A 21,218-nucleotide genomic window follows, 5' to 3' on the forward strand; every position below is an offset into this window, starting at 1 on the left:
CCCGATGAAACTATGAGATGTCAAAAGCTATATACCATTGGGAAGGACAAATACCTCAAGCTAGCTATGTGAGAATTATATAGTACTTGATAATTGTGACAGTTTTCAGATTAAATCTTTTGGTAATTCAGATAACTCTCCTAACAAGCAAACACACAGTTAAAATTTATCATGTACCCCCAAAACAATTTTCCCTAAATAAAAGATATGTTTGTCTTTGCAATTCATCTCTTAAATATCTCAGGGAAAAAAGGAATTCTAATAGTCAGTTTGCTATTATAATTTATTATATGAGTTGAGACACATGAAACCATCCCTGCTTCCTTAAATATAGGAACTATTTTATTTTTGTTTTTGTACCCCAATCACCTAGCACAGGACCTAGTGCAGAAAGGCTTGATGAGTCAAATCAAATTTAGTTCATTTCTGTATATAAAGTAAGTTATTTATGCCATATATGTTTATTTTGTTTGTATGGGTGTGAAATGGTATAACTACATGGTGGCTTTTGCCTCTCATGATGCTATGCAAATATAACAGTACACATAATAAACATCTTACAGATATCATACATAATTATTTTTGTTCCTAGCATTATGGGAGGCAAAATATTAAGATATGTTTCTCTACGTTCAAAAAGAAAACAAACACACACACATACACACACACACACACACACACACACACACACCCCTTATTTTGCTCACAAGCAACTCAGAAAACAATCTACTTTTAAAATGTATATTCTGCTGGTAAAGAAAAATGAAGCAGGTGGGATAGCCCAAAATTACCCAATATAACACAAAAACATGACAAAGGTAAAATTTCTCATTTTCTTATTCTTGTATCATCAGTGAATATGTCTTTCTCCCTGATCCTCTTTCATGGGGGAAAAAAAAGTCAATAAACATTCATTAAGTACCTACTATGTGCCAAGCACCAAACTAAGGGGTTGGGGATACAAAGAAACGCAAAAGACCTCTCAAGGAGCTCACAATCTAATGGAGGAAATAACATGTAAAAAGCTATGTACAAACACGAAATTGACAGGATAAACTGAAACTTGTAAGTGGAGGGAAGGGAACAGAATTAAACGGAAATTGAAAAGCCTTCTTATGGAAAGTGAGATACTATCTGAAAGTTGAAAGAAGCCAGGAGTCAAAGATAATAGCAAAACAAAAACACTGGATTAATAATATCCCACTTGGGGTGTTTGTGTGAAATTATACTGTCTTTTCTTTTAAAGGTGGGGGGGGAGATTATAGACAATTCATTAACATGCAAATACTGCATTTTCTTAAATTGTAAATATTAAATAATATTAAAATTTCATATATTTTGAAAATTATACTACCTTGTATGGCATTTCTTCAGAATTTTACATTTAACATGAGGAAAGTAATTTTTACCTTTAAAAGTATACATTCAGGGCAGCTAAGTGGCACAGTGGACAGAGCACTGGCCCTGGAGTCAGGAGGACCTGAGTTCAAATGTGACCTCAGACACATAACACTTACTAGCTATGTGACTCTGGGCAAGTCACTTAACCCCAACTGTCTCAACCAAAAAAAAAGTAAATATATACATACGTGTGTTTGTGTGTGTGTGTGTGTATATATATATATATATATATATTCACCATCAGCCACAAACTTCAGATTAATTTAACCTTACTTGATTGACTAGCTTTCATTATCTACATATACTTGCACATATGTACTAAAAGACCAAACATGTAGTACTTGTCCGTTTAGAAACCTCCAGAAAGAACCTAAAATGCATCTACCCAGGAAAAGCACATTTTGTAGCATGCTTGCAAAACAGAATAAACATTTTTTTTATTTTTTTATTTTTAGGCAATTGGGGTTAAGTGACTTGCCCAGGGTCACACAGCCGTAATTGAACTCAGGTCCTCCTGACTTCAGGGCCGGTGCTCTATCCACTGGGCCACCTAGCTGCCCCAGAACAAACATTTTACCTGCTACTGACACGATATAAAAATGCACCGACAAGGCTCAGTTTGAAAATCATGCATTTAGAATTCATCCTCCCCCTTTTATCATCAAGGAACAGTAATACCTGTAGTATCTGCACTACCCCTCTTTTGAGAAATCAAAGCGAAAAATAAAAAAGAAATCAAGGCAACAAACTTTCTTTTAAAATAATGATTGGATCTCTATAACACCCTATGAAATAACCCTGACAAAGGTAGCCAATAAAATATCTCCTCCTGCTCAAAAACCCTTATTGATTTTCCAGTGGCTAGCTACAAAATGAAATAACAAATTCTGGAATTAGGTATTCAAGGTCCTTCATAATATAGCTCCTACTTACATTCCTAAAGTTATTTTTCACTACTCTCCTTTTTCAAATCCTCTTATTCCACAAAGACACCAAATTAAGCTGGTATGCTACTTGAGTTTGGAACACAAAATGAGCATTACTTCCTACCTCCCAGGTTTTCACCCTAGCTATTCACACCTGGAATATCCCTTCTCCCCACCCCCACTTTCCTATATCTTACCATTTTTTAAGGCCCAGCCCAATTTCTAACTCCTCCATAAAACTTTTGCTGAATACTTAAGCCCACAGTGATCCTTCCTTCCCATGACAATCTCTACATACTTACTATCTGTATCATTTCTATATATGTAGTATCTTACATTGCTGAGTTTTTTGGTTTTTTTAAACATGTGTTCTTTCTTCAGAACCAAAATGTAAACTCTCCGAGTACAAACACCTATGTATTTACATCCCTAGGATCAAGTTCTGGATTAGGAAGGTAGAACCATCATAGATGATACTGAGATCAAGATATGACAATCTGTATGTGAATGAGGTGGAGCAAATACACAGTAGAGGATGCTGATAAATGAATAAGCCATGGTTCTACAAAGATTATTTTGAACTTAGGTATTAAAGTTACCAGCCATGGCACAGAGTGTGAGATGGAAAAGACAGACCACCAACAAAAAAATCAAACATGAATATAACAAAACTATAAACATCAAGCATGACTCAAATGAAGAAATATGAGAAGACATGCTGATCCTATCCCTTCCTGGGTGGAGGAGGTCCACAGGCACAACACATGACATATATTTACAGATTTTTTTAATGTACATATCAGTTGTGCTGATTTTCTCCTCTCTTCTTTTGTCTATAGAAAAGCAAGACATAAAGTCAAATCCAACTTGTAAAACTGTTGCCCTAAGTTGTTTTTTTAAATATTATACAGATTTCACAATAAGGAGGAAAATCCTTCATTGTAGAATTCTAAATGATAGGATTTAAAGGTGGGGGAATCTTAGGGGACATGGAAGCCTAACACCCTAATTTTGCAAATGAGAAAATGAGGCCTAGAAGAGAAGTAACTTGCCTGAGGTCACAAAAATACTAATGGGACAGACAGATTTTGAGTCAAAAGGCAACAAACAGAAAGTGTTAAGAGTTTGGAATCTGAAGTTAGAGGGTCAGGATTCCACCTAGCTCCACCATTTTCTACATATATGGCCCTGGGAAAGTCACTCAGAAGTACAAACAAGGAAATTAATCTTTCAATAAATGAAGCTAGTTGGTTGAAAATGTTTAAAATGGATTACTTAAGGACTGAATAACAGTGTTATTCAAAAGTAATCTGAAAGCAGTATACCCACTCCAGATTAACATTCAATAAAGCAGATAAAACAGGATAATGAAGTACAGCTTTCAGATTTTGGACCTAAACCATAAAAATTACTTTTTTATTTTGTGAGGCCTATGTAACAATCTCTAATTTGAGCAGTACAGATTATATTTATCCTTAATTTATTTCTCTTAAACATAAAAAAGTAAACAGATACAGCAACCACTGTACACAAAAATGAGAGATTTCCCCAAATCAGAGGGAATTAGAGGCAGCTGTGAAAAAAATCCTATAAGAAATAACTAACTGCATCAAAAAGCAAATGATCTAACTTCCTTACTGGAAATATTAGTAATAATAATGATAACAACAATAATTGCTATTTATATAGTACTTTAAACTTGCCAATGGAATTTACACACATTATATTACATACATCTCCTTTTATGTTTACATCTTGCTTCATATTAAGGATCACTAGGAGTATTTGCTATTTCAGAAGACAGTCTCCATGCAACCAGGACAACTACATTATATTTTGCTTTCTAAAGAATTTCTCTAACCAGATTAGTTACCAAGGATATTATCATCATTATCCTCTCAGTAACACAGGCTTACAAACTAGGCATCAAACTCAATTTATCACTCTCATCCCCATATCCAATCTGTTGCCAGGTCCAGTCGATTTTACCTTTGAAACACCTTGCCTTCACGGATACTGCCACCATCCTGGTGTTAGCCTTCATGACCTCATTCATGGACTACTGAAATAGCTGGCTGATTTGTCTGCCAGCCACAAGTTCCTCCCTACTTCAGTACATCTTCCAACCCAACTGATCATCCTCAAGCACAGTCTGACCATGTCACTCCCCTATTCAATCAACTCCAGTATCAAATATAAAATCCACTTTTTTCAGCTTTTAAAGACCTTCATAAACCCTTTACCTTTCCAGATTACTTACCATTTACTCTTCCCATATACTCTATGATTCTTCCTGTTCTTCCCACAAATTACACTAATCTCAACTGTGTGCATTTTCTCCAGCTTTCCTTCATGTTAGGAACTCTTTCCCTCCTCATCTCTGCTTCCTAGCTTTCCTAGCTTCCTTCAAGTCTCAGCTAAAGTTCTACCTTCTACAAGAAGCCTTTCCTACTCCTCCTTAATCTTAGTACCTTCTCTCTGAGATTATCTCGAATTTATCCTGCATGGATCTTGTTTATACACATTTGTTTTCATTTTTGTCTCCTCCATTAGAATGTAAACTCCTTGAGAGCAGGGTATTTTCCCTTTTCATTGCATCCCCAGTGTTCAACACAGAACCTAGCACACAGAAGACACTTAATAAATGATTGTTGACTTGACGATCATTGTTCCATAGGGCCAAATATGAATTAAGTTACTATGACAATGCTATGTTAGTTTATTACAAAATTTTTCGGCTATATATACAGGACCAATGTTGTTTTGACCCATAGGAGGCGAGACTGTTCTCTGAGTAAAAAGACTAATAATCTTCCTTATCTACTTAGTCATTTTTTAAAAAATTGCTACATTTTGTAGATAGAACTATTCCCAATAAATAGCCTTCACCATAGTACCTTCTCTCAAAAAATATACGCAGAACCATCTAATGTGGAGACTGCAATTGAAATAGCATATGTAACCTTTTGCTACTACAGTTCAACATTTCTTAAACACAAACGAAGGAAATATGTTTTAGTGTCAGTCATCTGGAAACAACATTGGCCACTCTATTTCGCCTGAATTCTGTTTTCTAATGTTGTCTTAATTTACTTTGTAATAATTATTGTGCATACTGTTCTCTTAGTTCCCTGAATCAGTTCATAAAAGTCTTTCAGTGTTTTTCAGAATTATTCATATTCATGATTCATTATGTTATATTCATTATATATTCACAGTACCTCCTCTAAGTGGCTTTTGTATAAGGAGGAAGGGGAAAGAAAATATTTATGTAGTACTTACTACAGAAGGGCAGCTAAATGGTGCACTGGACTTGGAATCAGGAAGACTCATCTTCATGAGTTCAAATCTGACCTCAGATACGCGCTACCTGTGTGACCCTGGGCAAGTCACTTAACCCTGATTGCCTCAGTTCTTCAAATGTAAAATGAGTCTGAGAAGGAAATGATAAACTACTATAGTATCCTTGACAAGAAAAACTCAAAACAGTCACAAAGAGTAGGATACAACCGAACACAGGCACTGTACTAAGCACTTTAGAAATATTATCTCACTTGATGGGAGGTCTAGTGTACTCATCCTCTTTAAAAAAAAAAAGGGTCTTATACCTGAAGAATGTAAACACTGAATTAGCTAATTTGACCTTTTTATGTTATATGGACCTGTTTTCCTTAAATTGCTTTTATTTCATGATCATCTCTGACTCTTTAAGAATAACTGAAATACTGCTTTTATTGAAAATATCATCCTTTTTCATTCATATTTGCTGATCTCAACTTAGCAGAATATTTTACTTTAGAGGTTCAAATTGATTTTCTCTTATTTTCAGCTTATACTCTAGCTTTTTCTTTCATTTCTCATGAATGAGTAGTAATCTGTAACAATATAACACTTTTTTTCTTGGTAGATGAATGTGTATTATTCCTACCAAAATGTGTCTGATACTGAACTCAAACCCAAAGACATTTCTAAGTGAGAAGTGAGTTGAACACTGCTTATCTCTAGTAGCAACACACAGACCCTATTTTGTTTTCTGCTTCCAATACTTTAGGGGAATTTTCTGCATGATTTGCTTAAATATGTTATTTAGGCCTTTTATTTGATCAAATTTTTCTGGAAGAGCAACAAGGTTTAAATTGTCCTGTGACACCCTTTTTTCAAGGTTAGCTGCTTTTGTTCACAGAGATCTCAGGTGTTCTTCCCATGCTCAGATTTTGTTATGAGAGGCTCTCTCCCATCAAAGTAGTTTTGAGCACCAAATCTATTCTTTTTTTTTCTTTTTTTTTTTTTTTAAAAAAAGAAAATTTCAGCACAAGCCACCAGGCTGGGCCAGAGCAGCCCAAGACGGCAAATTTCAACGATCAGGTGTTGGATAAGAAGGTACACATAACTGTGAAGTCCAACACTCGTGCTTCCCCACAAGAATTCTTACAGAAGGAAGCAAGTGACGTAACCTAAGGACACAGATGGAGCTCTGAAGTCATGGAGGGAGTCCTGTGACAGTACACTAAGGGCCTATGTGAAAGATCAATATTCCATACTGTTTATGATCAACGGCTTCCATACTGTTTATGCTAAAATTACAGATGAGCAAAAGACTGTTATTGTCTGTATTGAGAGTCACCAATCTCAGCTTTAAAAACTTCTGGAATGGTCACTGGAGATCAGAGTGGAGGTTTACCATTCATTACACCATCCACGGCTCAGGTGATTGGAGTACTAATAGTTCAGATCCATTACAACGAAGATGGCAATTTTCACTTGGTTAGTCACAAAGATGTCCATTACTCAGTAACTGTTACTGATGATATACAAACTGCCAAGGAATTTATTAAAATCACAGAACATGCTGAAAATAAGTATCAGACAGCTATTAGTGAGAACTATCCAATGATGTTAGACACCATATTCAAGGCTCTGCCCTCGCAGCTTCCAATCACAAGCACCAAAATCAACTGGGACAAGACACTCAACTACAAGATTGGCAGAGAACTGCATAATGCTTAAGGCTGAATATGAAAGTCTCTACCTGTAACAAGCAAAAAAATAAAAGAAGGAAAGAAAGGTTCAAAGTATGGTCTTATAAGCAGGTGGTTTATAAACAAGTGCAGTATTTTCCTAGGGCTTTCAAAGTTAACAGGTTTTCTAGCCTTGTGGAATACTATTGAATCAACAGCACTGTCTTGATGGTTTGTTTTTTTGTGGTACGGTCCTTGCCATGTAACTTCCTATTGTGACTGTATCTACTTAAAGTATTTTATAAAAATTCAGTTACTTTTAACATTGGAAAAAAAGAAGAGAAAGAGATATGTCCTGGAATTTATGTATTAGTTAGAAAATTTCCGGGGCAGCTAGGTGGCGCAGTGCATAGAGCACTGGACCTGGAGTCAGGAAGACCTGAGTTCACATAAAACTCACTTAGCTGTGTGACTCTGGGCAAGTCACTTAACCCCAATTGCCTCACCAAAATAATAAAAAAAATTCCTAGACATGAAAGCCCTCTCACAAACAAGCAGATAATGTTTTCAATAATCTTCTACTCTTTTCCTTTTTTTTTCTCTTTTTTAGTTTTCAACAACCACTTCCATACGCTTGAGTTTTAAATTTTCTCCCACTCTTTCACTCTCCCTCCCCAAGATGATGCGCAATCTGATATAGGCTCTACATATACATTCCTATTAAACATATTTTCACATTAGTCATGTTGTAAGGAAGAATTAGAACCAATAGGAGGAACCACAAGAAAGAGGAAACAAAACAAAAGAGAAGAGAAAAAAAAGAGTAAATAGTATGCTTTGATCTGCAATTCTAACTCCATAATTCTTTCTCTAGATGTGGATAGCATTTTCCATCATGAGACTTTTGCAGATGTCTTAGATCCTTGCATTGCTGAGAAAGGTTAAATCTATCAAAGTCAGTCATCTCACAATGCGGCTGTTACTGTGTACAATGTTCTCCTGGTTCTCTGCTTACTTCACTCAGCATCAGACCATACAGGAGGTCTGGCTTTAATTTCTTCATCTGAGAACTGCCTGTTCATATCCTTCAACCATTTATCAATTGGGCAATAACTCGTATTCTTACAAATTTGACTTAGTTCTCTATACATTTTAGAAATGAGGCCCTTATCAGAGGCACTGGTTGTAAAAATTCTTTCTGTTTTCCATTTCCCTCCTGATCTTGGTTGCATTGGCTTTGTTTGTGCAAAAATTTTTCAATTTAATGTAATCAAAATTATCCATTTTGCATTTCATAATGTTCTCTATCGCCTGCTTGGTCATGAATTCTTCTGTTTGCCAGAAATCTGACAGGTAAAATATTCCTCATTCTCCCAGTTTGCTTATAGTATCAGTTTTTATATCTAAATCATGAGCCCATTTTGACTTTATTTTTATTTTGGTATATGGTGTGAGATTTTGGTCTATGCCTAGTTTCTGCCATACTCTTCCAATTTTCCCAGCAGTTTTTGTCAAATAGTGAGTTCTTATCCCAGAAGCTGGGGTCTTTGGGTTTATCAAATAGTAGATTACTGTAGTCATTGACTACTGTATCTTGCATACCTAACCTATTCCACTGATCCGCCACTCTGTTTCTTAGCCAGTACCAAGCAGTTTTGATGATTGCTGCTTTATAATACAATTTAAGATCTGGAATGGCTAGGCCACCTTCCCTTGCATTTCTTTTCATTAATTCCCTTGATGTTCTGGACCTTCTGTTCTTCTAGATGAATCTTAAATTGTATTATAAAGCAGCAATCATCAAATTTTCTGCTTTTAATAAGCAGAAATGAATAGACTCAAGATAGAGTATTTTAGAAACATCACCCCATCTTATTGAAAGATAAACACGTGAGACCAAGGAGATGAATAGGAAGAGAGTTTCCAAATATAAAAGAATATTCTTATCATTATTTGCCATAACAAAAAATGTAAATGAAGCAAATGCCCACCAACTGGGGAATGGCTTAACAAATTATGAAGGTAAATGTATTGAAATATTATTATACTGTAGGCGGAGCCAAGATGGCTGTGTGAATGCAGTGACTTGCTTGACCTCTCCCCCAAACCCCTCCAAATACTCATAAAAAATAGCTCTCAACAAATTCTAAAGCAGCAGAACCCACAAAAAGACAGAGTAAAACAAATTTCTAGCCCAAGACAGCCTGGAGGGTTGATCGGAAAGGCATATCGCACTAGGCAGGTAGAGGAGCGCAGTTTGGTGTGGGCACGCAGGCCGCAGCGAACCTGGAGCAGGCCTCAGAGGAATGAATCACAGGCAGCTGTGGCGGTTTCCAGACTCCTCAATCCACAAGTGCCAAAGACAACTTAGAAGGTCAGTGGGACAAGTCTGTTTTTTTCCATGAAAGAAGAGCTAGGTCAGAGCCAGTTCCAGAACGCAGAGCCCGGGTGCCGGGGGTGGTGGCTGTGTCCTGAGCTTCAGGCCCACAGACTGAGGGGGAATCGAGTGGCTGATCAGAAGGGGACTGCAGGGATCTCTTTGCCAGTGCTGAGGCAGGAATCTCTTGCTTTGCCTGTGCTTGGATCTGGGTCACAGTTCTGGGTGGAGGTCCTGGGGTGAGGAGGAGCGCTGGCGTGGTGGAGCTTGTAGTGGCAGTGGAGAGGAAACCCACCTCACAGTTCCAAGAGAGAAAAGACTGCTTGTGGCTGGTCACTCACTGGAGAATAAAATTAAGGGGTGAGAGAGGATTATACTAGGAGAAGGAAAAAGGGAGAGGTAGAATGGGGTACATTATCTTGCACAAAACAGACAAGAAAAGGTTCTTACAGTGGAAGGGAAACAGGGGAAGGTGAGAGGAAATGAGGGAATCTTATTCTCGTAGGATTTAGCTTAAGGAGGGAATATCATACACACTCAATTGGATATGGAAATCTGTCTTACCCTACAGGAAAATAGGGGAGAAAGGGGACAAGAGAGCAGGGGGATGATAGAGAGAAGGGCAGATTGCAAAAGGGTTAATCAGAAGGAAGTACTTCTGAGGAGGGACAGGGTCAAAAGAAAGAACAGAATAAATGAGGGGGAGCAGGATAGGATTAAGGGAAATAAGAGTTAGTTTTTCACAACATGTCTGCCATGGAAGTGTTTTGCATAACTGCACATGCATGGCCTGTATTGACTTACTTGCCTTTTCAATAAGGGTGGGTGGGGTGGGAGGAAGGGAGAAAATTTGGAACCCAAAGTTTTAAAAACACATGTTTAAAAAAAAAAATGTTTCCACATGCAACTGGGAAGTAAGAAATACAGGAAATGAGGTACAGAAATCTATCCTGCCCTACAAGAAAATAGAAGGGGAAGAGGATAAGAGAAGGGGGAGGAGAGATAGAAGGGAGAGCAGACTAGGGGAAGGGGTATTCAGATGCATATCATCTTGGGGTGGGGGAAGGGGCAAGATGGGGTGAAAATTTGGAATTCAAAATCTTGTGGAAGTAAATGTTGAAAACTGAAAATAAATCAATTTATATTTAAAAAAATACTATCATACTGTAAGACTTGCCAAAGATGAATAATTCAGAAAAAGATAGGAAGACTTGCATGAACTGACACAGAATTAACAACAAAGAACCAAAAAAACACTATACATAATGACCACAATAATGCAATGAAAAACAAAACTATTATGCAGCTAAACTCAGATTAATTAATCTCATCCCACAGAACAGATAATGAAAACATGTTTTTTATTCTCTCAGCAGAGAGGTAGGGATCTATGGGGGCAGATTGTAGCATATGCTGTTAAATCCACTGTATCAGCTTGAATCAATGGAGATAATTATACTGGGAGAAGATCATAAAATAAAGAACAAAAAACATCAATAAAGCTTTCAAAAAAGGAAACTAATTAATTCATTCCAATCAAATAATCCAGATAAAATCATTTATTCCCTAAATAATTTTAAAGTTACTAACATTATTTTAAAATTATTTTTATTTACGTGAAAAGATCAAGATTTTCAAACTTAGCTTTCTAAGAAACTGAATAATGGGAGTTATTTCACCAACAGAAGAATTTCACACATCCCTCCTTCCAAAAAAAAGGTCATTCTATAGAATAAAGACCAATCAGCAAAATGTGAGAATTTCTAATGCAGTGAAGATCCAGTTAATAATATTCCTATATACTATTCTGAAGAAATAATAGCACTCAATAGCTCTGAACATTTAAAAGTCAGAGAAAAGCATTCACGTGTGGGAGAAATAATATTCCCAAGTCCTAGCATGATACTTAACTGAATGTTGTAAATAGCTTCATCTACTCAAATATGAACAATTTAAAATCGGTAACGAAAGTAACTAAATAGCAAGTTGCATTTAAGTTTGTTTTTTTTGTTTTGGTTTGGTTTGATTACAATTGACCGCCTCCTCACTGCAGAGTTAGGAGACTATAGATATGACAGGCTACAGACATAAACATGGTGAATAGGCTACTTAGTTTTAACTGAACTGCTTCTTCTCTCCTCTCTCTCCCCTTTTTAAATCTTTCTTACAAAGAAGAACTAAATGAGAAAGATATATTTGGAAACAAAAATAAACTTTTAAAAGTACCAATAAAAAGATACATGGGAGGGCGCTAGGCAATGGGGTTAAGTGTCTTGACTGGGGTTACACAGCTAGTGTGTTATGTGTCTGACGCCGCATTCATTTTTTTTAAATAAAAAAAATGGCCACACATGAGAATTAAAATACTATTTAATTTACTTAAAATACACTATTTATTTATAATACTCCTTATAAACCCACCTTTTTCACTTCTCACCCACATTACATTCCCCTTCCCCACTCCCATTCCCAAAAAGCCAACCAATCACAAGTTTTCACCCCATAGTTACCTCCCATACTCCAGGAAAGGTTTCTCAAACAAAAAATGCTTTTTACTCTTTGACCCTGTTATGACAAAGTTGAATTATGGGACAGGTGGAAGCTTGCCTTTAGTGGTATTCAAACAGAAGGTAAAAATAAAATTAATCACATTCACTCCTATAATTTAGCCATATCTTTTTCTCACTATTTCTTAAAATCTCCATTCCTCTAGTTTTCCTCACCCCAGTGCAACTGAAACCCTGTCTTAAAGCTAAGAATCAGTTAGAGCCATAGCAACTTCCTAGATGACCTAGGGTGACTTCAGCCCAAATCAGAAATCTAAGTATAAAAAAAAAAACCCGATAGATAAAAAATCAACTTCTGGGAGAGGATGCTGGGAAGATGGCAGAGTAGGTCAGAAAATTTCTAGCTCTCAAGATTTTCCTCCACAAAAGAGATAAAATAATGCCTCTGGGCAAACATAGAGCACCTAAAAACAAATAAGAGTAGGGGTCCTCACTGTACAATTAGAGATCTGAAGAAAAATCCCAGGGCTGGATTTCCTACCTGTGAAGAGTAAACACCCCCATGCTAGGGTCCCCTTTAACAACAAGCAGCATAGCCCTGGATTAGTTGGTTTGGGAGGCTGCCTCAGTCCCAGCCTTAGGAACTTTTACCCCTAAGACAATGAGGGGAGTTTTAGGCATCTGAACAGGGGAAGATCTAAGGAACCTCTGCTGACAAGGAAAGCCAGATCTAGCTTGCTTTCTGAGAAGCAATGGAGGCAATAAGATACCAGCACAGGCTCCGTGAGTGCAGAAACAGTGGGGTGGAATGCCCCTGGCTGTGCGTACCTACAGGAGGCTGGAGGTCTTGGTTTAAGTTCAAGGTCAGAATGGAAAACTGAGGAGGATCAGAGACCAGAGGCATGATCCCCCATATCCCAAGGCTAGCGGTAACAAAAACTAAATTACTACCAAAAAAAATGCACAAAGGAGAAAGAATCCAACCATAGGTATGGGAATAGAGAAGACAGAGGTTCATCTTCAGAAGAGGATAGTGAAGCAAAGAAACACTCTTCTATCCCAAAGAGTAACATCAAATGGTCATCTGTCCAAAAAGAATTCATTGAAGAACTAAAAAACACTTTGAAAATAAATGAGAGATTGAGGAAAAATTACAAAAAGAAAAATAATACAAGAAAAACAAGATTATGAAAAGAAAGTCAACCAATTAGAAAAGGAGATCCCAAATTTTAAGGAAGAAAATGACTCCTTGAAAATCAGAATTAAGCAAGGAGAAGCAAGTGAAGTTATGACAAAATAAAAAAATATATATAAAGAATGAAAAAAGAAGAGAATATGAAATATCTCATAAGAAAAACAACAGACCTAGAGAACAGATCAAGAAGAGTAAATATAAGAATACCTGGGACAACCTAAAAGTTCTGGTCAAAAAAAGTATCTTGATATAATAATATAAGATATAATTAAAGAAAATTGTCTTGAAGCATTAGAACAAGCAGGGAAAATACAAACAGAAAAAATATAACAGATCACCACCTGAAAGAGATCTTATGAGAAAAATTCACAGAAATATTATAGTCAAATTTCAAAATCCCCAGATTAAGGATAAAATATTACAAGCAATAGATAAAAAAACAATTATGGTGGTACCACAATCAAAATTACACAAGACCTAGCAATGGCAACACTAAAAGATCACAGGTCTTGGAGCACTATATATTGAAGAGCAAAAGAACTGGGCCCTCTGGCTGAAAATATCATACCCAGAAAAACTAAGCATAATTCTAAATGGGGGGGGGAAGGGCATTTGATCAATTGTCAGACTTTCAGGACTTTGTTTAAAAAAAAAAACCAAAACCCTTAACTCAACAGAAGATTTGCCATACAAGAGCCAAGGGAAATATAAATGACATACCAATGACCAATTACAAGGGACTAAATAAAGATAGAATGTTTACCTTTCATGTATGGAAAATGTAAAACCTATGTCTAAGATTATTACTAGTAATTAGGTAACATAAGAAAGACTGGGATATACCTGAGTATGATATGACTTCAAAAAGTAAAACCATTCAAAAATAGCTAAAAAAGAGTAATTATCTTTTACAAATGAGGTGCAAAAGGAAGAACCAATACAGAGGAATTAGATGGAGAATAGGGACTGTTAGTTCTGGAAACTTACTTTCACTGAGAATGGGTTTAAGAGGGAAAAATACATACCTATTTAGAACAGTGTAAAAGTCTTCTAAATTTAGAAAGAAATAAAACTCTAAGAGGACAGAGAGGGGGGATAGGATAAAGGAGGAATCTTTAGAGGGTGAGGGAACAGGGGGATATAGAAGGGGCTTAATTAATTCCTGTAAAATACTAGCTGGCAAAGGCTTACAGCTCTCTCCTCCACAGTGATATCTACACTCGTGGCAGAATTTTTTTTTAAAAATAGAAAGTCCATATATAAACTGATGCTGAGCAAAATGAGCAGAATCAAGAGAACATTGTACACCGTTAACAGCAACATTGTGCAATAATCAACTACGATCGACTTAACCGTTCTCAGCAATACAGCAATCTAAGATAATTCCAAAACACTCAAGGTAGAAAATGCTATCCACATCCAGAGAAAAAATGATGCAGTCTGAATGCAGATTGAAACATACTATTTTCTCTTTTTTTTTCTTTCTTGTGGTTTTCCCCCTTTGGTTCTAATTATTCTTTCACAACATGACCAAGGCAGAAATATTTTTAATATGATTGCCTATATCAGATTGCTTACCCCGATGAGGGAGGAAAGGAGAGGAGAAGAAAATCTGGAACTCAAAATCTTAGAAAAGTGAATGCTGAAAACTACCTTTACATGTAATTAGAAAAAATAAACACTATTAAGTGGAGTGAAAAAAAAAGGTGACATTTTACCTTCTTTTAAAAGTCAGTTAATGTGCAATTATGCACATGAAAAAAATTTTGGTCAATATGAACGGTGGACTAAATATGGAGATTACTCAAGAGAATAAATAATAGTTTAACAAAAAAAATACAAAGAAAATAACATGCTTCCTTCTAAAGAACGTTACAGTATTACAAAGAATTTTTACATTAAGGTTTTTTTTTCCTTCACAGTGACATTTTTAGGAATTAATGAAAGGAGAAATTTTAGGAGAAATAGATTTCAGCAAAATTTTCCCTATTTAGTAAATAAAGATGAGGATCTTGAAAAATTAATGACAGTTCCCAAGAGTACCAATGAAGGATTAGAAACCAAATATTTATATGACTTTTTTACTCCTTCATGTTGAGAGAGAAAACAGGTGAATAAGAAGAATCAAAATGTTAGAACTGAAAGTACCATCTAGGTCAATTATTTCTTTTTTCATGAATAATTCAGGACCAGGAAGGTAAAGTGACTTGTTCAAGATTACACAGTGTTTAGGACTATTAATCTGGTGTTCTTTGTATTATAAATAAATCGATAAATATACATTTGTTAAACAACTCTTATTAGCCAGGTACTACATATACAAAGTTGCTGAAAGTCCCTTCAAAATAAACTAATCCACAAAGATGACCAAAAGCAAGCAATCAATAAACATTTACTGAGTTCCTTACTATGTATCAGGTACTGGGCTAAGTACTTGGGAAACAAAAAAGAGGCAAAATATAGTAACTGTCCTCTAAGAGTTGACAATCTAATTGAGAAGAGAACATGCAAACAAACATATACAAAGCAAGCCATAATCAGGATAAACAGGAAGGCACTAGAATTAAGAGCAATTGAGAAAGCCTTCTTGTAAAATATGGGATATCCAGTCCATGTCCAGTGGACTCCTGACTTATTCCAATACTTTAAAAAGTCATGGTTTCATTGGTCTGGGTAAAATTCCTCCAATAATGAAGATCACAAAACTATAAACAGCCTTCAAAATGGCTGTAGCATAAAAATGTATGACCTTAAGGATAACCTGGTTAGAGGCCCCATAGGTAAAAGATAGCATGAACCAGTAATCAAAGTTTTTCAAGCACTGCAGAAACTTTGCAGAGCTTGAGCTCACAGAGTAGCTTTTAAACACCTGGGGCAACACCCTTTGCCAAAACATAGCCAACAAACTAAAAGAACTGGAAGTCCAAGGAAGCAAATTTCACTTCTTTTGTATCAGTGAAGTTTGGGAGGATTAAATTCATGACAAGACCATAGCTCTAGATGAATACACTTTAATCAAAATAGAAAGGACAGGTAAAAGTGAAGGTGAGGTAACATACATGAGACGAAATCCAGAAATAAAAGGAGGAAAACATGATGGAAGGTACTTGTGTAAAGAGCAATGGAGAGAAATCCAGGAGTCATCTTTCTAGGATTACTAGTATCCTTCCCATTCTCTTTAACCTTGCCTTCTGTCTTGTTTCTTACACATAACATTCCATCTCTCATTTCCATGTCCTCACACTACCTATCCCCTATGCTTGGAATTCACTCCCTTCTTTTCTCAACCTCAAAGAACCCTCTTTAAGATGCAGCTGAAGCATCACTTTCTAAAGTCCTTCATGACCCTAACTGCTAGGAAGCTGCCTCCCTAACTACAAAACTTTAAATTTAATCTCTTACCTATATTTTTATATGTACTTGTCTCCCTAATTTGGACATAAGGTCCTTGTGGGCAATGATTACTTTATTCTTTGAAATTGTGTCTCTAGCACCAAGCACAGTGCCTGGCATACAGTAGGCACACAAAAAATACTTAAGTGACTGACAGAGAAAACAGATGAAGAGTTTGGGAAACATAATTAGTGAGGCACTGGTGGCCACAAATAACAGTCAAGGGGGCCTTCAATGATTCCCCTTCTGTTGGACACTTTCTGTCTGCAAAAATCAGGGTGGCTAATAACTCTTTAACTTGCCTTAGTGATATAATTCTCTAAAATTTCAGAAGTGATATGATAGAAGTGATATGTTCTCATTTTACACGTGAAGAAACTAAGGTAAAGAGAGATTAAACAACTTGTTCAGCTCTTTTTGCAGTGGCAAAGAACTAGAAATTAAGGGGGTACCCACTGAGAAACAGATAAACAAATTATAGTTTACAAATTTAATGGAAAACTACTATGCCTTAAGAAATAATGAAAGAGATGATTTCAAAGAAACCTGAAAAGGCACGTTTAAATTGATAAAAAGTAAATTGAGAAGAACCAAAAGAAAAGCTTATAAAATAACAACACTGTAAAGAAAAACAGCCTTGTTAAAACTTAAAATCTTATGGAAGTGAACGTTGAAAACTTAAAAAAAAAAACTTCAGAAGACTGATCAACAGGATGAACAACCATGATTCCTGAGGACCAAAGATGAAATACACTACCTGCCTCCATACACAGACATGTGACAGCCTCAGGGTACAGACTAACATGTTTATGGCTAATAAAGAAATCTGTTTTGTTGCATATTTGATATGCAGGTTTTTTTCTTACTAGTCTTCAAGGGGGAGGGATGAGAAGATAGGAGTGAGGTGAAAGATATGCTCATTAATTGAAAACAAATGTGACTTTTTTTTTAAAAGAACCACTAAAAGTATTTTGATATACATGGGAATTTTTCTTTTCTTTTTTACCTCCTTTGAGTACATGCCTACTAGTGGGATCAAAAGGTAAGGGCATTTTACACACTTTATTTGAATAATTCCAAACTGCTTTCCACAGCACTACCAATTGTGCATTAGTGTGACTCTTTCCTCATCCTAACACTGTCATTTTTTGTCATTGTTGCCAATTTGCTGGAGAGGTAAAACCTGGAAGATGTTTTGGTTTACCTTTCTCTTATTATTAATGATTTGAGGCATTCTTTCACACAGTTGCTAATATTCTGCAAGTTTTCTTTTGGGAACTGCTGAATGGATTTTGTTTTATATATTTATATTACTTATCCATATTTCTTAGTTGCCATAGTTTCATCTGAAAAATGGGATATCAAAATTTTTTCCAAGTCAACTACTTTTTCCTTCTTATTCTAGATGCATTGCTTTTGTGTAAAAGCTTTTTATTTCATGTAATCAAAAGTATCTATTTTGCATTTTGTAATTCACTTAATTGCCAGTTTGGTTAAGAATTCATTCACAGTTCTGGAAGGCATCTTGCTTAGATATGATATTTTAATTTTTTGAATTGATTGTGGAATAAGTTGTAAGGGGTTGGTTTAAGCCTCTTGTTCTGTCAGACTGATTTTCAGTTTTCCCAACAATTCTTATCAAATGGGGAGTTTCTTCTTTAGTATTTTGTTTTAGGCAGTTTATTCAGCAGTAGGTTATTGAGTTCCACTATTTTTTCACTCTTCCTCGTCTAGTCTCTTCCACTGATCTATTTCTTTGTTTTCTAACCAACATGAAATAGTTTTTATGACTGCTGTTTTGTAATATAGTCTGTGGTCAAGGTGTACTTATGCTCCCTTTAGTTCCATGTATGAAGTCACTTGAAATATTGAATAATGGAAGCTTATAAGCCGTGCAGAATGAAAAAAGAGCAAGAAGAAAAAGAGTAAAAAAAAGATGTGCAAAGCAAGCAGGTTAGACCAAGTTTATACAAAAGAGGTCCATGCTGGAGATGACACAATTTTAAGAAAATTGAGAGGTTAATTCTCAAGGTAACGTCAGACCTTACTGTTACCACACTCTCAAAAAGGGAACCAAAAATACCTCTCGTGACCTATGTTTATCTTTCACTCTACAAACCCTTTAGAGTAACCAACACATATTTTGAGAATATCTTTTTCAGAAGTACAAGAAGGGAAAAAAAATAGCCTTTTCCAAGCCATATTGGATAGTGGTCCACATCTTTTAAGTTATATATTTTATGAACAGAGAATACAAAAGCTCATTGTGCTTATTATTCTATTATTTTAAAAAGCATTTAAGTAAAGTAAAATATCATTTTAAAGCATCTTGTACAAGGTGTCTGCTATCCACAAATTAAAACCATAAGAGTCCTTGAAGGATACCACAAAGATATCTTTGTTCCAAATACTCTAATCATTAAGCCCTGTCTATACATATCGGATATTTAATAAAAGCTTGTTGAAAAATGTGCATACCCTTTGACCCAGCAATACTACTTCTAGGGCTGTAGCCCAAAGACATCATACAAATGGGAAAAGGACCCACATGTACAAAAATATTTATAGCAGCTCTTTTTGTGGTGGCAAAGAATTGGAAACTAAGGGGACACCCATCAACTGGGGAATGGCTGAACAAGGTGTGGTATATGAATGTAATGGAATACAATTGTGCTATAAGAAACTATGAGCAGGCAGGCTTCAGAAAAACCTGGAAAAACTTAAATAAACTGATGCTGAATGAAGTGAGCAGAACCAGGAGAACATTGTACACAGTAACAGTCACAATGTTTGATGACCAACTTTGACAGACTCATCTCCTCTCAGCAATGCAAGGATCCAAGACAACTCCAAAGAACTCATGCTGGAAAATGCTGTCTACATCCGGAAAAAGAATAATGGAGTCTGAATACAGATTGAAGCATATTATTCGATCTTTTTTCTTTCTTTTTTTTTTGTTTGTTTCTTCTTTGTCGTGGTTTCTCTCTTTGGTTCTAATTCTTCCTTACAACATGAAATAATGTGAAAATAGGATCAATATGAATATATATGTACAGCCTATATCAGACTGCACACCACCTGGCATGGCAGGAGGGGAGAAATGGGGAGAAAAGTTGGAACTCAAAATCTTATGGAAGTGAATGTTGAAAACTAAAAATAAATAAATAAATTTTTTAAAAAGTAAAGGCTTGGTGGGCTCAATTAATATAAAACAAGTCATACAAAAGAGATATATGCTTAAAAGCATTTCCACTGTCATGAAGGCTGTCACTGCAAAGCTTGCTGAATGAGACCTTTAATCACTTAAGAGAATTCTAAGTACCCAAATTGGAGACAGCAAGATGTAGTGTTTGGAGTACTGGACATGGGAGTCACAAAAACCTGGATGTGAAAACTGCATATAACATTTAGCAACAGTTTGAATGTAAGAAATCACCTATTTTCTCTCAAGCTCAGTTTCCTAATTTGTAAAAGAGGGTGCCTTCAACACCTACCTCACAGAGTCACGAAGTACAAATAAGATAATACAAGTAAAGCACCTTACAATCTTGAGAGAGTGTTACAAATGTTATCATTATCATCATCTTATCATCATAATTTACACAGGATAAAGAAAAAACACTGTCCATAGTCCAGACTATGATACACAACTCAATGACCACCCTACCCTCTAGAGTTGGTCCAATGTATCTTGGACAGACACTGCAGATGGATGATGGACTGGGCCTAAAATGAAATAGGAGGAGAGCAAGATGAACTGCATTTGGGAAAATATAATGACTCTAACCTTCTTCCTTTTAAAAAACTTTTTGACCCTAATTTTCCTCCAATAATGCAATACAACTAAAAGTCATAGAGGCAACCATAATAACAGAAAATTAGTGCAGTGTTTTACTTGGAAAAAATGTTGAATTTGGAGAAAGATGATGGGACTAAGAGTGAAGGGATTAGTCTGAATCTTTGTTCTTCAATTTGCTATGTGAACCTCAGTAAATCTCAACTTTTCTGGACTTCACTTTCCTAATCTTTAAAACAGGAGTAGGTCAAACTGAACTACATGACTCCTAAAGTCACTTCTAGTTCTAAATCTATGATTATCAGTTAAAAGCTGTAGGCCATCAAACAGGCAATTAAGAGAGAAATGTGGGAAACAGGTGAGCAAGCTATAGCACGTTTTTCAGTTGTGTCCAACTCTTTGTGATCCCATTTGGAGTTTTCTTGGCAAAGACACTGGAGGGGTTAGCTATTTCCTTTTCCAGCTCATTTTGTGATTTGCCTGGGATCACATAGCTAAGTGTTTGAAGCTATATTTGAACTCTCAAAGATGAGCCTTCTTGACTCTAGGCCTGGCCCTCTAACCACAGCACCACGTAGCACATGAACAAGGAAGAATTATAAACCATATAAATGGCATAAAAGACATTAACAATATTTATAACCAGAAAAGAAACATGAAGCAGG

At 35.9% G+C, this 21,218-nt stretch overlaps 1 protein-coding gene and 1 pseudogene across 3 annotated transcripts in view; one reads left to right on the forward strand and one right to left on the reverse strand.

The window, feature by feature from the left end:
• The window catches only part of CSNK1G1 (casein kinase 1 gamma 1), a 255,113-nt gene that overhangs the window by 142,731 nt on the left and 91,164 nt on the right, over positions 1–21,218 (reverse strand). The gene's annotated exons all lie outside the window — the stretch shown is intronic.
• Positions 738–7,334, forward strand: LOC110205529 (F-actin-capping protein subunit alpha-1 pseudogene; annotated as a pseudogene).

Source organism: Phascolarctos cinereus, unplaced genomic scaffold (assembly GCF_003287225.1).
Source record: "Phascolarctos cinereus isolate Bilbo 61053 unplaced genomic scaffold, phaCin_HiC Scaffold_3;HRSCAF=262, whole genome shotgun sequence".
In the NCBI taxonomy this organism is placed as follows: Eukaryota; Metazoa; Chordata; class Mammalia; order Diprotodontia; family Phascolarctidae; genus Phascolarctos; species Phascolarctos cinereus.